At 37.2% G+C, this 15,792-nt stretch overlaps 2 non-coding genes across 2 annotated transcripts; one reads left to right on the top strand and one right to left on the bottom strand.

Annotated features, from left to right (window-relative positions):
- The first annotated feature begins 5,727 nt into the window (after positions 1 to 5,727).
- On the top strand, positions 5,728 to 5,835 carry LOC148564956 (small nucleolar RNA R71). The gene has a single exon (XR_015885503.1). It is a non-coding gene; the product is annotated as a small nucleolar RNA R71 (small nucleolar RNA).
- A 9,111-nt stretch (positions 5,836 to 14,946) lies between these two features.
- On the bottom strand, positions 14,947 to 15,054 carry LOC148564955 (small nucleolar RNA R71). The gene has a single exon (XR_015885035.1). It is a non-coding gene; the product is annotated as a small nucleolar RNA R71 (small nucleolar RNA).
- Between the last annotated feature and the right edge of the window lie 738 nt (positions 15,055 to 15,792).

Here is a 15,792-nt window from a genome sequence, read left to right as displayed (position 1 = left end):
CATTTTTATGATTTTTCAGATCATCAAATAACATTTCTCCTTTTTTCTTATTCTTGAAGAGCCAACATATTTAACATTCATAAACAACAATTTCAAAAGACATGCACTGTTCAAGCATTCATTCAGAAAACAAAAAGTATTGTCACCACATCAAAAAAAATAATTAAACTAGTTTCAAGGATGAATTCGAAACCATGTACTTCTTGTTCTTTTGTAATTAAAACATTTTTCATTTAAGAGAGGTGATGGATTCATAGGACATTCATAACTTTTAGGCATAGACACTTAAATACTAATGATCATGTAATAAGACAAAAACATAAATAAACATAGAGCTCAAAATCGAAAAACAGGAAAATAAATAAACAAGGAGATTAAGGAATGAGTCCACCTTAGTGAGGGTGGCGTCTTCCTCTTCTTGAAGAACCAATGGTGCTCTTAAGCTCCTCTATGTCTCTTCCTTGCCTTTGTTGTTCCTCCCTCATAGCTCTTTGATCTTCTATAATTTCATGGAGGATGATGGAGTACTCTTGGTGCTCCACCCTTAGTTGTCCCATGTTGGAACTTAATTCTCCTAGGGAGGTATTGATTTGCTCCCAATAGTTTTGTGGAGGGAAGTGCATCCCTTGAGGCATCTCAGGATTTCATGGTGAGGAATCTCCTCATGCTCATGTTGAGATCCATGATCTCTTGTTTACTCCATTCTTTTCTTAGTGATGGGCTTATCCTCTTCAATGAGGATGTCTCCCTCTATGTCAATTCCAGCCGAATTACAGAGGTGGCAAATGAGGTGAGGAAAGGCTAACCTTGCCAAAGTAGAGGACTTGTCAGCCACCTTGTAGAGTTCTTGAGGTATAATCTCATGAACTTCCACTTCCTCCCCAATCATGATACTATGGATCATGATGGCCCGGTCTATAGTAACTTCAGACCGGTTGCTAGTAGGAATGATTGAGCGTTGAATAAACTCCAACCATCCTCTAGCTACTGGTTTGAGGTCAAGCCTTCTCAATTGAACTGGCTTACCTCTTGAGTCAATTCTCCATTGAGCTCCTTCCACACATATGTCCATAAGGACTTGGTCCAACCTTTGATCAAAGTTGACCCTTCTAGTGTAGGGGCATGCGTTCTCTTCCATCATTGGCAAGTTGAACGCCAGCCTTACATTTTCCGGACTGAAATCTAAGTATTTTCCTCGAACCATGGTGAGCCAATGCTTTGAATTCGGGTTCACACTTTGATCATGGTTTCTGGTGATCCATGCGTTTGCATAGAACTCTTGAACCATTAGGATCTCAACTTGTTGAATAGGGTTGGTGAGAACTTCCCAACCTCTTCTTTGGATCTCAAGTCGGATCTCCGGATACTCATTCTTTTTGAGTTTGAAAGGGACCTCAGGGATCACTTTCTTCTTGGCCACAACTTCATAGAAGTGGTCTTGATGGACTTTTGAGATGAATCTCTCCATCTCCCATGACTCAGAGGTGGAAGCAATTACCTTGCCTTTCCTCTTTCTAGAGGTTTCTCTGGCCTTAGGTGCCATAAATGGTTATGGAAAAATAAAAAACAATGCTTTTACCACACCAAACTTAAAATGTTTGCTCGTCCCCGAAAAAAAGAAGAATGAAGGAAAGAGGAGAAGAAGAGAAATGGAGGAGAGAGAGAGAGAGGTGTTTTTGGCCAAGGGGTGAAGTTAGGGTTGTGTTGGGTGAAAATGAAGAATGAATGAGGGGTTTATATAGGAGTGGGGGGAGGGTGAAGTTTTGGCCATTAGGGTTGGTTTTGGGAGGGAAATTATTTTGAATTTGAAGGTAGGTGGGGTTTTTGGGGAAGAGAGGATGGATGTGAGTGGTGAAGAGGTGATGGGGAAGATGATTGAGTTGATTGGTGAGGGGTATTTGGGGAAGAGTGTTATGAAAAGTTATGAAGAGGAGAGAAGAAAGGTAGGTGGGGTTCCTGTGGGGTCAACAGATCCTGTGGTGATCCTGTGGGATCCACAGATCCTGAGGTGTCAAGGATTTTCTATCCCTGCACCTTTTAGACGTGTAAAACGCCCTATACATGCAATCCTGGCGTTTAACGCCAGACTGCTGCCTGTTTCTGGCGTTAAATGCCTAATTGTTGCTTATTTCTGGCGTTTAACGCCAGGTAGATGCTTGTTTCTGGCGTTAAACACCAGCTTGGTGCCTGTTTCTGGCGTTAAACGCCAGACAGATGCTTGTTTCTGGCGTTTAAATGCCAGATTGCTCTCCTCCAGGGTGTGCTATTTTTCATCCTATTTTTCATTCTGTTTTTGATTTTTCAGTAGTTTTTGTGACTTCACATGATCATCAACCTAGAGAAAACATAAAATAACAATAGAAAATAAATAAATATAATTAAATAACATTGGGTTGCCTCCCAATAAGCGCTTCTTTAATGTCAATAGCTTGACAGTGAGCTCTCATGGAGCCTCATAGATATTCAGAGCATTGTTGGAGCCTCCCAACACCAAACTTAGAGTTTGAATGTGGGGGTTCAACACCAAACTTAGAGTTTGACTGTGGGGGCTTTGGTTGATTCTGCAGTAAGAGAAGCTCTTCATGCTTCCTCTCCATGGTTACAGAAGGAGATCCTTGAGTGTTGGTATGCAAAATTGTGATCATCAACAACGGCTCCAAAGGACTTGGAGCTCTTAAACGTGAATCACACTTTATCACAATTCCGCACAACTAACCAGCAAGTGCACTGGGTCGTCCAAGTAATACCTTACGTGAGTAAGGGTCGATCCCACGGAGACTGTCGGCTTGAAGCAAGCTATGGTCACCTTGTAAATCTCAGTCAGGCAAATTCAGATGGTGATGGAGAATTGATAATTAAAAGATAAATAAAACATAAAATAAAGATAGAGATACTTATGTAATTCTTTGGTTGGAATTTCAGATAAGCGTATGAAGATGCTTTGTTCCCCCTGAACCTCTGCTTTCCTATTGCCTTCTTCCAATTATTCATACTCCTTTCCATGGAAAGCTTTATGTTGGGCATCACCGTTGTCAATGGCTACTTCCCGTCCTCTCAGTGAAAACGTTCCAAATGCGTTGTCACCGCACAGCTAATCATCTGTCAGTTCTCGATCATGTTGGAATAGGATCCATCGATCCTTTTGCGTCTGTCACACGCCCAACAATCGCGAGTTTGAAGCTCGTCACAGTCATCCCTTCCCAGATCCTACTCAGAATACCACAGACAAGGTTTAGACGTTCCGGATCTCAGGAATGGCCGCCAATAATTCTAGCCTATACCACGAAGGTTCCAATCTTAGATTAGAAACCCAAGAGATACGCATTCAAGCCATTGCTAGTAGAACAGAGGTTGTTGTCAGGCACATGTTCATAGGTGAGAATGATGATGAGTGTCACGGATCATCACATTCATCAAGTTGAAGAACGAATGAATATCTTGGAGAAGAAATAGACTTGAGTTGAATAGAAAAACAATAGTACTTTGTATTAATTCATGAAGAACAGCAGAGCTCCACACCTTAATCTATGGTGTGTAGAAACTCCACCGTTGAAAATACAAAAGTGATAATGGTGTAAGCATGGCCGAATGGCCAGCCTCCAAGGTCTAAGGACTAAACGTCCAAAGCTGAAAATACAATAGTAAAAGGTCCTATTTATAGAGAACTAGTAGCCTAGGGTTTACAGAAATTAGTAATTAATGCAGAAACCTTCTTCCGGGCCCACTTGGTGTGTGTTTGGGCTGAGCATTGAAGCTTCTATATGTAGAAACTTTTCTTGGAGTTAAACGCCAGCTTTTGTGCTGGTTTGGGCGTTTAACTCCAGCTTTTGTGCCAGTTTTGGAGTTAAACGCCAGAATTCTTGAGTTGAATTGGAACGCCTGTTTGGGCCACCAAATCTCGGGCAAAGTATGGACTATTATATATTGCTGGAAAGCCCAGGATGTCTACCTTCCAACGCAATTGAGAGCGTGCCAATTGGGCTTCTGTAGCTCCAGAAAATCCACTTTGAGTGCAGGGAGGTCAGAATCCAACAGCATCTGCAGTCCTTTTTCAGCCTCTGAATCAGATTTTCGTTTAGGTCCCTCAATTTCGGCCAGAAAATACCTGAAATCACAGAAAAACACACAAACTCATAGTAAAGTCCGGAATTGTGATTTTTATTTAAAAACTAATAAAAATATAATAAAAACTAACTAAAATATACTAAAAATATACTAAAAACAATGCCAAAAAGCGTATAAATTATCCGCTCATCAAGTGTTAAACACAAGGTTGTCCTCATTCAGTTGAAGGATCAATTCTCCTCTGTCCACATCAATCACAGCTCTTGCTGTGGCTAGGAAGGGTCTTCCAAGGATGATGGATTCATCCTCATCCTTCCCAGTATCCAGGATTATGAAATCAGCAGGGATGTAAAGGCCTTCAGCCTTTACTAGCACGTCCTCTACTTGTCCATAAGCCTGTTTTCTTGAGTTGTCTGCCATCTCTAATGAGATTCTGGCAGCTTGTACCTCAAAGATTCCCAGTTTCTCCATTACAGAGAGTGCCATGAGGTTTATCCCTGACCCAAGGTCATATAGAGCCTTCTCAAAGGTTATGGTGCCTATGATACAAGGTATTAAGAACTTTCCAGGATCCTGTTTCTTCTGAGGCAATGTCAGTTGATCCAGATCACTCAGTTCATTGGTGAGCAAGGGAGGTTCATCTTCCCAAGGCTCATTACCAAATAATTTAGCATTCAGCTTCATGATTGCACCAATGTACTTGGCAACTTGCTCTTCAGTAGTGTCTTCATTCTCTTCAGAAGAAGAGTACTCATCAGAGCTCATGAAGGGCAGAAGGAGGTTCAATGGAATCTCTATGGTCTCTAGATGAGCCTCAGATTCCTTTAGGTCCTCATTGAGGAACTCCTTATTAATCACTGAGCGTCCCAGGAGGTCTTCCTCACTGGGATTCACGTCCTCTCCCTCCCTTGTAGGTTCGGCCATGATGGTTAAATCTATGGCCTTGCACTCTCTCTTTGGATTCTCTTCTGTATTGCTTGGGAGAGTACTAGGAGGGATTTCATTGACTCTTTTACTTAGCTGGCCCACTTGTGCCTCCAAATTTCTAATGGAGGACCTTGTTTCATTCATGAAACTCAAAGTGGTCTTAGATAGATCAGAGACTATATTTGCCAAGCTAGATGGATTCTGCTCAGAATTCTCTATCTGTTGCTGAGTGGATGATGGAAAAGGTTTACTATTGTTAAACCTGTTTCTTCCACCATTATTAAAGCCTTGTTGAGGCTTTTGTTGATCCTTCCATGAGGGGTTATAGGTGTTTCCATAAGGTTCACCTATGTAATTCACCTCTGCTATTGCAGGGTTCTCAGGATCATAAGCTTCTTCTTCAAAAGATGCCTCTTGAGTACTGTTGGATGCAGCTTGCATTCCATTCAGACTCTGAGAAATCATATTGACTTGCTGAGTCAATATTTTATTCTGAGCCAATATGGCATTCAGAGCATCAATTTCAAGAACTCCCTTCCTCATAGGCGTCCCATTACTCACAGGGTTCCTTTTAGAAGTGTACATGAACTGGTTATTTGCAACCATGTCAATGAGTTCTTGAGCTTTTGCAGGCGTTTTCTTTAGGTGAATGGATCCACCTGCAGAATGGTCCAATGACATCTTTGATAATTCAGACAGACCATCATAGAATATATCCAGGATGGTCCATTCTGAAAGCATGTCAGAAGGACACTTTTTGGTCAGTTCCTTGTATCTCTCCCAAGCTTCATAGAGGGATTCACCTTTCTTTTGTCTGAAGGTTTGAACATCCACTCTAAGCTTACTAAGCTTTTGAGGAGGAAAGAATTTGGCTAAGAAAGCCGTGACCAGCTTCTCCCAAGAGTTCAGGCTATCCTTAGGTTGAGAATCCAACCATATTCTAGCTCTGTCTCTTACAGCAAACGGGAAAAGCATAAGCTTGTAGACCTCGGGATCAACCCCATTGGTCTTAACAGTATCACAGATCTGCAAGAATTCAGTTAAAAACTAAAAAAGATCTTCGGATGGAAGTCCATGAAACTTGCAGTTCTGTTGCATCAGAGAAACTAATTGAGGTTTAAGCTCAAAATTGTTTGCTCCAATGGCAGGGATTGAGATGCTTCTTCCATGTAAATTGGAATTTGGTCCAGTAAAGTCACCAAGCATCTTCATTGCATTGTTATTATTTTTGGCCATGTTTCCTTCTTTTTCGAAATTTTCTGTCAGATTTTCTCCAGAGAGTTGTGCTTTGGTTTCCCTTAGCTTCCTCTTCAGAGTCCTTTCAGGTTTAGGATCAGCTTCAACAAGAATGTTCTTATCCTTGTTCTTGCTCACATGACAAAGAAGGGAATAACAAAGAAAATATGGAATCCTCTATGTCACAGTATAGAGATTCCTTATATGAGTATAAGAAGAGAAGAATGTAGGAAGGAGAAGAGAAAAACTCGAACACAGAGATGAAGATGGGGTTCGAATTTTGGATGGAAGAGAAGTGTTAGTAGATGAATAAATAAATAGAAGGAGATGAGAGAAAGGGAATTTCGAAAATTAATTAAAATAAAAATAAAATTTAAAGTTAAATTTCGAAAATAAAAATTGAAATCAAATTAAATTAAAATTAAAACAATTAAGTAATTAAAATGAAATTTTGAAAAAGGAGGAAGGTGATTTTCGAAAATTAGAGAGAGAATTAGTTAGGTAGTTTTGAAAAAGATAAGAATCAAACAAAAAGTAAAGTGGTTAATTGAAAAAGATTTGAAAATCAAATTTTTGAAAAGATAGGAAGTTAGAAAAGTAGTTAGAAAAGATTTTGAAATTGATTTTGAAAAATATGTGATTGAAACTTGTTTTGAAAAAGATTTGAAAAAGAAATTTAAAAAGATTTGATTTTGAAAACAAAGTTGATTACTTGACTAACAAGAAACTAAAAAGATATGATTCTAGAGTTTAAAGATTGAACCTTTCTTATTAGGCAAGTAAAAAACTTAAAAATTTTGAATCAATCACATTAATTGTTAGCATTAATGTCGAAAATATGAATTAGAAATAAGAAAAAGATTTTGAAAATCAATCATAAAGTTTTCGAAAATATGGAAGAAAAAAAATGAAAAAGATTTGATTTTTGAAAAAGATTTGAAAAAGATAGAATTTTTTTAAATTGAAAATTTGATTTGACTCATAAGAAACAACTAAATTTTAGAAAGTTTTGAAAAAGTCAACTCAAAATTTCGAAAATTTATGAGAAAATAAGGGAAAGATATTTTTTTTTTGAATTTTGAATTTTAACAAGGAAAGAGAAAAACATCAAAAAGACTCAATGCATGAAAAATTTGGATCAAAACAAAGGAGACATGCAAGAACACTTTGAATGCAAAGATGAACACCAAGAGCACTTTGAAGATATGATGAACATCAAGTATGTGTTTTTGAAAAAAATTTTAATAAAAGAAAACATGCAAGACACCAAACATAGAAATTTTTAATATTTAGACACTAAGAATTCAAGAATGCATATGAAAAACAAGAAAAGACACAAAACAAAAAATTTTAAAGATCAAACAAGAAGACTTATCAAGAACAACTTGAAGATCATGAAGAACAAGAAAGAAACTCAATGCATGTGTTTTCGAAACATTTTTAAGAAAAATAAAAGGATGCAATTGACACCAAACTTAAAAATTGATACAAGACTCAAACAAGAAACATAAAATTATTTTTGATTTTATGATTTTATTAATTTTTTTCTTGGATTTTTTTCGAAAATTATTTTGGGAAGAACAAAAAAGAAGAAATTTTTTTTTTGTATTTTTCGAAAATAAGAAATAAAAGCTTAAAATTAAAATATAATTACCTAATCTGAGTAACAAGATGAACCGTCAGTTGTCCAAACTCGAACAATCCCCGGCAACGGCGCCAAAAACTTGGTGCATGAAATTGTGATCATCAATGGCGCCAACAACTTTGTACGCACAATTGTAATCTCAACCCTTTATCACAACTTCGCACAACTAACTAGCAAGTGCACTGGGTCGTCCAAGTAATAAACCTTACGTGAGTAAGGGTCGATCCTACGGAGATTGTCGGCCTGAAGCAAGCTATGTTCACCTTGTAAATCTCAGTCAGGCGAATTCAAATGGTTATGGTGAATTGATAATAAAAACGTAAATAAAATATAAACTGGGATAGAGATACTTATGTAATTTATTGGTGAGAATTTCAGATAAGGGTATAGAGATGCTTTCGATCCTCCTGAACCTCTGCTTTCCTGCTGTCTTCATCCAATCATTCCTACTCCTTTCCATGGCAAGCTTTATGTAGGGCATCACCGTTGTCAATGGCTACATCCCATCCTCTCTGTGAAAATGGTCCAATGCGCTGTCACTGCATGGCTAATCATCTGTCGGTTCTCGATCATACTAGAATAGGATTTACTATTCTTTTGTGTCTGTCACTATGCCCAGCACTTGCGAGTTTGAAGCTCGTCACAGCCATCCCTTCCCAGATCCTACTCGGAATACCATAGACAAGGTTTAGACTTTTCAGATCTCAGGAATGGCCGTCCATGGGTTCTAACTTATACCACGAAGATTCTAATATCTCGGATTCGGTCCTCTGTATTAGATATCTAAGAGATATTCATTCTAGCTTATTTGCATGTAAAACGGAAGTGTTTGTCAGGCACGCGTTCATAAGTGAGAATGATGATGAGCGTCACATAATCATCACATTCATCATGTTCTTGGGTGCGAATGGATATCTTAGAATAGGAATAAGCTTGAATTGAATAGAAAAACAATAGTATTTGCATTAATTCATGAGGAACAGCAGAGTTCCACACCTTAATCTATGGTGTGTAGAAACCCTACCGTTGAAAATACATAAGTGATGAAGGTCCAGGCATGACTGACGTTAGGATTTTTTTTTGCCAGTAAAGAATTTCATAAAAACAGTCGCGTTGTAGATATAGTCTCTAAACCGACAGAAATCCCTTCGTACAAACATTTTGGTTGTCACAAGTAACAAACCCCTTTAAAATTGATAACCGAGTATTTAAACCTCGGGTCGTCTTCTCAAGGAATTGCAGGGAGGTATGTTCTTATTATTGGTTATGAGTTTGTAAATTGGGGTTTTGGAAGTAAGGTGGGAATATGTTATATGACAAGTAAAATAAAATAATAATAATAAAATAAACTCTTGGCAAGGTATTAGAACTGGAGGTCCTATCCTTATCAATTGTGATGAAATTTGGATTTTTTATCTCACTTTGTTAACCTCTAACTATGAAGGTAGATCAAGTGGATTAATTAGCTTAATCCTCAGGTCCTAGTCAATTCCTATGGAAAGACTAGAGTTATTGGAGCAACTCCCAATTTCAATCACTACTTTATTGACAGCTCAAGCGTTACCAATTACTTAACCAAAGCCAAAAGGAAGAAAATATCTAAATTAAAAAGCATCAATATAAATACAGCAAAGCAAAATTAAATCTGAAAATACCTCAAATTGCATTAACAAAGGAAATTAAATCTGGCATAGATGTTCATAAATTGAATTGAGAAAATAAATAATAATAAAGAACCTGGGATTGAGAGCCACTCCTAAAACTAGGAGAAACCCTAAATCCTAATCCTAAGAGAGAGGAGAGAACCTCTCTCTCTAAAAACTACATCTACTCATAAAATTGTGAATTGTGAAAACCTTCCCATGAATGGATGCATTCCCCCACTTTATAGCCTCTAATCTGTGTTTTCTGGGCCTAGAACTGGGTCGAAAATAGCCCAGAAATCGCTGGAGAAAAATTCAAACACGTTGATTTTCGTCACTGCGACGCGGCAGCATGGAGCACGCGGTCGCGTCGTCTAGCGTCAGGGCAACTATGGCATATTATATATCAAATTAAATCCCCGGACGTTAGCTTTCCAACGCAACCGAAACCGCGTCGTTTGGACCTCTGTAGCTAAAGTTATAGCTATTTGAGTGCGAAGAGGTCAGGCTGGACAGCTTAGCAATTTCTCCAACTTCTTGTATTCCTTCCACTTTTGCATGCTTCCTTTCCATCCTCTGAGCCATTCCTGCCCTGTAATCTCTGAAAATACTTAACACACATATCAAGGCATCTAATGGTAATAAGAGAGGATTAATATTAGCAAAGATACGTCCAAAGAAACATGTTTTCAATTAAAGCACATAATTAGGAAGGCAAATGTAAAACCATGCAAATAGTATGAATAAGTGGGTAAAGAGTAGATAAAAACCACTCAATTGAGCACAAGATAAACCATAAAATAGTGGTTTATCAACCTCCCCACACTTAAACATTAGCATGTCCTCATGCTAAGCTAAAGAGAAGTTAAAAAGATGAAGAGGAATGGTAGAATGTATGAAATGCAACCTATCTATATGAATGCAACTACATGCAAAATGTTTCTACCTACTTGGTTAAAAATAAATAAATTCTCCAAGACAAATATAAATCAGATTCCACTAATTCAAATCATACAAAATAAGGTACAAGTAAACTTGTAAGAAGATAGCTCATGAAAGCAGGGAACATAGAATTTAGCACTGAACCCTTACTGGTAGTGTATATCACTCTAACTCTCAAGTGTATAGGGTCAATCACTCTATTCTTCCCTAGTCATGCTTTCTAAACCTTGTTCTTCATCTAACCAATCAACAAATACTTAGTATACTAATGCAAACATCATGAGGTCTTTTCAAGGTTGTAATGGGGCTGAGGTAAAGGTAAGGATATATGTATGGCCAAGTGAGCTATAATATGAATCTTTAATTAACCTAAGTGATGAGCGGATAATTTATACGCTTTTTGACATTGTTTTTAGTATGTTTTTAGTAGGATCTAGTTACTTTTAGGGATGTTTTTAATAGATTTTGTGTTAAATTCACATTTCTGGACTTTACTATGAGTTTGTGTGTTTTTCTGTGATTTCAGGTATTTTCTGGCTGAAATTGAGGGACTTGAGCAAAAATCAGATTCAGAGGTTGAAAAAGGACTGCTGATGCTGTTGGATTCTGACCTCCCTGCACTCAAAGTAGATTTTCTGGAGCTACAGAACTCGAAATGGCGCACTTTCAATTGCGTTGGAAAGTAGACATCCAGGACTTTCCAGCAATATATAATAGTCCATACTTTGGCCAAGAATTGACGACGTAAACTGGCGTTCAACGCCAGCCTTCTGCCCAAATCTGGCGTCCAGCGCCAGAAAAGGATCCAAAACCAGAGTTGAACGCCCAAACTGGCACAGAAACTGGCGTTCAACTCCACAAATGCCCTCTGCTCGTGTAACACTCAAGCCCAAGCCCAAGCACACACCAAGTGGGTCCCAGAAGTGGATTTGTACATCAATTACTTACTCATGTAAACCCTAGTAGCTAGTTTATTATAAATAGGACCTTTTACTATTGTATGAGGTATCTTTTGATCATCTTAGGATCTTAGGATCATCTTTGGACGCCTGGTTCTTAGATCAGAGGGGCTGGCCATCTCGGCCATGCCTGGACCTTCACTTATATATTTTCATACGGTAGAGTTTCTACACTCCATAGATTAAGGTGTGGAGCTCTGCTGTTCCTCAATGATTAATGCAAAGTACTACTGTTTTCTATTCAATTCTTCTTATTTCGCTTCTAAGATATCCATTCGCACCCAAGAACGTAATGAAGGTGATGATTATGTGTGACGCTCATCATCCTTCTCCCTTATGAACGCGTGCCTGACAAACACTTCTGTTCTACATGAATTAAGCTAGAATGAATATCTCTTAGATCTCCTAACCAGAATCTTCGTGGCGTACGCTAGAATGATGGCGGCATTCAAGAGAATCCGGAAGGTCTAAACCTTGTCTGTGGTATTCTGAGTAGGATTCAATGATTGAATGACTGTGACGAGCTTCAAACTCGCAATTGTTGGGCATTAGTGACAGACGCAAAAGGAGGGTGAATCCTATTCCAGCATGATCGAGAACCGACAGATGAATAGCCGTGCCGTGACAGGGTGCGTGAGCATATGATTCACTGAGAGGAGGGGATGTAGCCACTGACAACGGTGATGCCCTTGCATACAGCCAGCCATGGAAAGGAGTAAGACTGATTGGATGAAGATAGCAGGAAAGCAGAGGTTCAGAGGAACGAAAAGCATCTCCATTCGCTTATCTGAAATCCTTGCCAATGAATCTACATAAGTATCTCTATCCCTTTTATTGTTTATTTGAATCTAATAAAATATCATGTTTAAATCCGCCTGACTGAGATTTACAAGGTGACCATAGCTTGCTTCATACCAACAATCTCCGTGGGATTCGACCCTTACTCACGTAAGGTATTACTTGGACGACCCAGTGCACTTGCTGGTTAGTTGAACGGAGTTGTGTCCACACATAGGTGCCATAATAATGATTCCATACAACAACAAAGAATACTACATTGATGTGAACACAATTTCGTGCACCAAGTTTTTGGCGCCGTTGCCGGGGATTGTTTGAGTTTGGACAACTGACGGTTCATCTTGTTGCTCAGATTAGGTAATTTTCTTTTTATTTTCTTTTCAAAAATTTTTCAAAAATATTTTCAAAATTTTCTCATCTGTTTTCGAAAAAAAAAATAAATAAAAATGTTTTCAAAAATAAATTATTCTATGGCTTCAGAATTTTTAAGAATGAATTCTAGTGTTTCATGAAGCATGTTGGAGCCTGGCTGGCTGTAAAGCCATGTCTCAATCCTTATACTCAAGAGAAGAGCTTCTTTGTCTTTCTTAGCCAATTGGCTGTTGAATGCAAGGAATGTCAGGCGTGTCATGTCTGAGTTACATACTAAAGCTTGGCTGGCTATTAAGCCATGCCTGACCCTTTGATTGGAGTTTTAGAGCATAAGATTCCTGGAATTCATATTAAAAATTTTGAATCCTTCTTTTTCTTTTTTCTAAATAATTTTCGAAAAATATAAGTTAAAAATCCAAAAAAATCATAAAATCATAAAAATAAAAAAATTATTTCATGTTTCTTGTTTAAATCTTGAGTCACATTATAAGTTTGGTGTCACTTGCATATGCATCTTGCATTTTTTCGAAAATATCATGCATTCATAATGTTCTTCATGATCTTCAAGTTGTTCTTGGTAAGTCTTCTTGTTTGATCTTGATGATTTTTTGTTTTGTGTCTTTTCATGTTTATCATATGCATTCTTGAATTCTTAGTGCGTAAGCATTAAGGAATTCTAAGTTTGGTGTCTTGCATGTTTTCTTTGCATTAAAAATTTTTCAAAAATATGTTTTTGATGTTCATCATGTTCTTCATAGTGTTCTTGGTGTTCATCTTGACATTCATAGCATTCATGCATGCATTCATTGTTTTGATCTAAAAATTTCATGCATTGCATCCTTTTAGTGTTTTTCTCTTGCATCATAAAAATTCAAAAATAATAAAAAAAATATCTTTCCCTTTTTCTCTCATCAAATTCGAAAATTGAGTTGACTTTTTCAAAAATTTTTAAAAATCAAATTGTTTCTCATGAGTCAAATCAAATTTTCAATTTGAAAATCTTATCTTTTTCAAAATCTTTTTCAAAAATCAAATCTTTTTCAAAATTATTAGTTATTTTCGAAAATTTCAAAAATATTTTTCAAAAATCTTTTTCTTATTTTTTATCACAAATTTTCGAAAATAACATAATCAATTAATGTTTTGATTCAAAAATTTGAAGTTTGTTACTTGCTTGTTAAGAAAGATTCAAACTTTGAGTTCTAGAATCATATCTTGTGATTTCTTATGAATCAAGTCATTAATTGTGATTTTAAAAATCAAATCTTTTTCAAAACTAATTTTATCATATCTTTTCAAAAATATCTTCTTATCTTATCTTTTTCAAAAATATCTTTTCAAATTATCTTTTCTAACTTCCTAACTTCTTATCTTTTCAAAATTTGTTTCAACTAACTAACTAACTTTTTGTTTGTTTCTTAACTTTTTCAAAACCACCTAACTAACTCTCTCTCTCTCTAATTTTCGAAAATATCTTCCCCTTTTTCAAAAATTTCTTTTTAATTAACTAATTATTTTTATTTTTTATTTTTAATTTAAAAAAATTTCGAAAAAAAAAAAATACTAACAACTTTCAAAAACCAATTTTCAAAAATCACTAGCTCCTTTTCAAAAATATTTTTCGAAAATTTCCCCCCCCCTCTCTCTCATCCTATTCTATTTATTCATTCATTAACTAACATTACTTCCTCACATCATCACCAAATTCGAACCCCCTACTCTATCTGTGTTCGAATTTCTTCTTCTTTTCTTCTACTAACAATAAGGATCCTCTTTACTGTGACATAGAGGATTCCTCTTCTTTTCTTTTGTTCTCCTCTTTCTTATGAGCAGGGACAGAGAAAAAGGCATTCTTGTTGAAGCTGATCCAGAACCTGAAAGGACTCTGAAGAGAAAATTAAGAGAAGCTAAATTACAACAATCCAGAGACAACTTGATTGAAAATTTCGAACAAGTAAAGGAGATGGCAGCCGAACCCAACAACAATGCAAGGAGAATGCTTGGTGACTTTACTGCACCTAATTCCAATTTACATGGAAGAAGCATCTCCATTCCTGCCATTGGAGCAAACAATTTTGAGCTTAAACCTCAATTAGTTTCTCTAATGCAGCAGAACTGCAAGTTTCATGGACTTCCATCTGAAGATCCTTTTCAGTTCTTAACTGAATTCTTGCAGATATGTGATACTGTTAAGACTAATGGAATAGATCCTGAAGTCTACAGGCTCATGCTTTTCCCTTTTGCTGTAAGAGACAGAGCTAGATTATGGTTGGATTCTCAACCTAAAGACAGCCTGAACTCTTGGGATAAGCTGGTCACGGCTTTCTTAGCCAAGTACTTTCCTCCTCAAAAGCTGAGCAAGCTTAGAGCTGATGTTCAAACCTTCAGACGGAAAGAAGGTGAATCCCTCTATGAAGCTTGGGAAAGATACAAACAGTTGACCAAAAAGTGTCCTTCTGACATGCTTTCAGAATGGACCATCCTGGATATATTCTATGATGGTTTATCTGAGCTATCAAAGATGTCACTGGACACTTCTGCAGGTGGATCCATTCACCTAAAGAAAACGCCTGCAGAAGCTCAAGAACTCATTGACATGGTTGCTAATAACCAGTTCATGTACACTTCTGAAAGGAATCCTGTGAGTAATGGGACGCCTATGAAGAAGGGAGTTCTTGAAGTTGATACTCTGAATGCCATATTGGCTCAGAATAAAATATTGACTCAGCAAGTCAATATGATTTCTCAGAGTCTGCATGGAATGCAAGCTGCATCCAACAGTACTCAAGAGGCATCTTCTGAAGAAGAAGCCTATGATCCTGAGAACCCTGCAATAGCAGACGTAAACTATTTAGGTGAACCTTATGGAAACACCTATAACTCAACATGGAGAAATCATCCAAATTTCTCATGGAAGGATCAAAAGCCCCAACAAGGCTTTAATAATGGTGGAAGAAACAGGTTTAGCAATAGCAAGCCTTTTCCATCATCAACTCAGTAACAGACAGAGAACTCTGAACAAAATGCTTCTAATTTAGCAAATCTAGTCTCTGATCTATCTAAGGCCACTATAAGTTTCATGAATGAAACAAGGTCTTCCATTAGAAATCTGGAAGCACAAGTGGGCCAGCTAAGTAAAAGGATCACTGAAATCCCTCCTAGTACTCTCCCAAGCAATACAGAAGAGAACCCAAAAGGAGAGTGC

Source organism: Arachis ipaensis, chromosome B5 (genome assembly GCF_059453495.1).
Source record: "Arachis ipaensis isolate K30076 ecotype BB chromosome B5, ASM5945349v1, whole genome shotgun sequence".
Lineage (NCBI taxonomy): Eukaryota > Viridiplantae > Streptophyta > Magnoliopsida > Fabales > Fabaceae > Arachis > Arachis ipaensis.
Note: the sequence above shows the minus strand (reverse complement) of the source record. Positions and strands in the feature narration are given on the sequence as shown.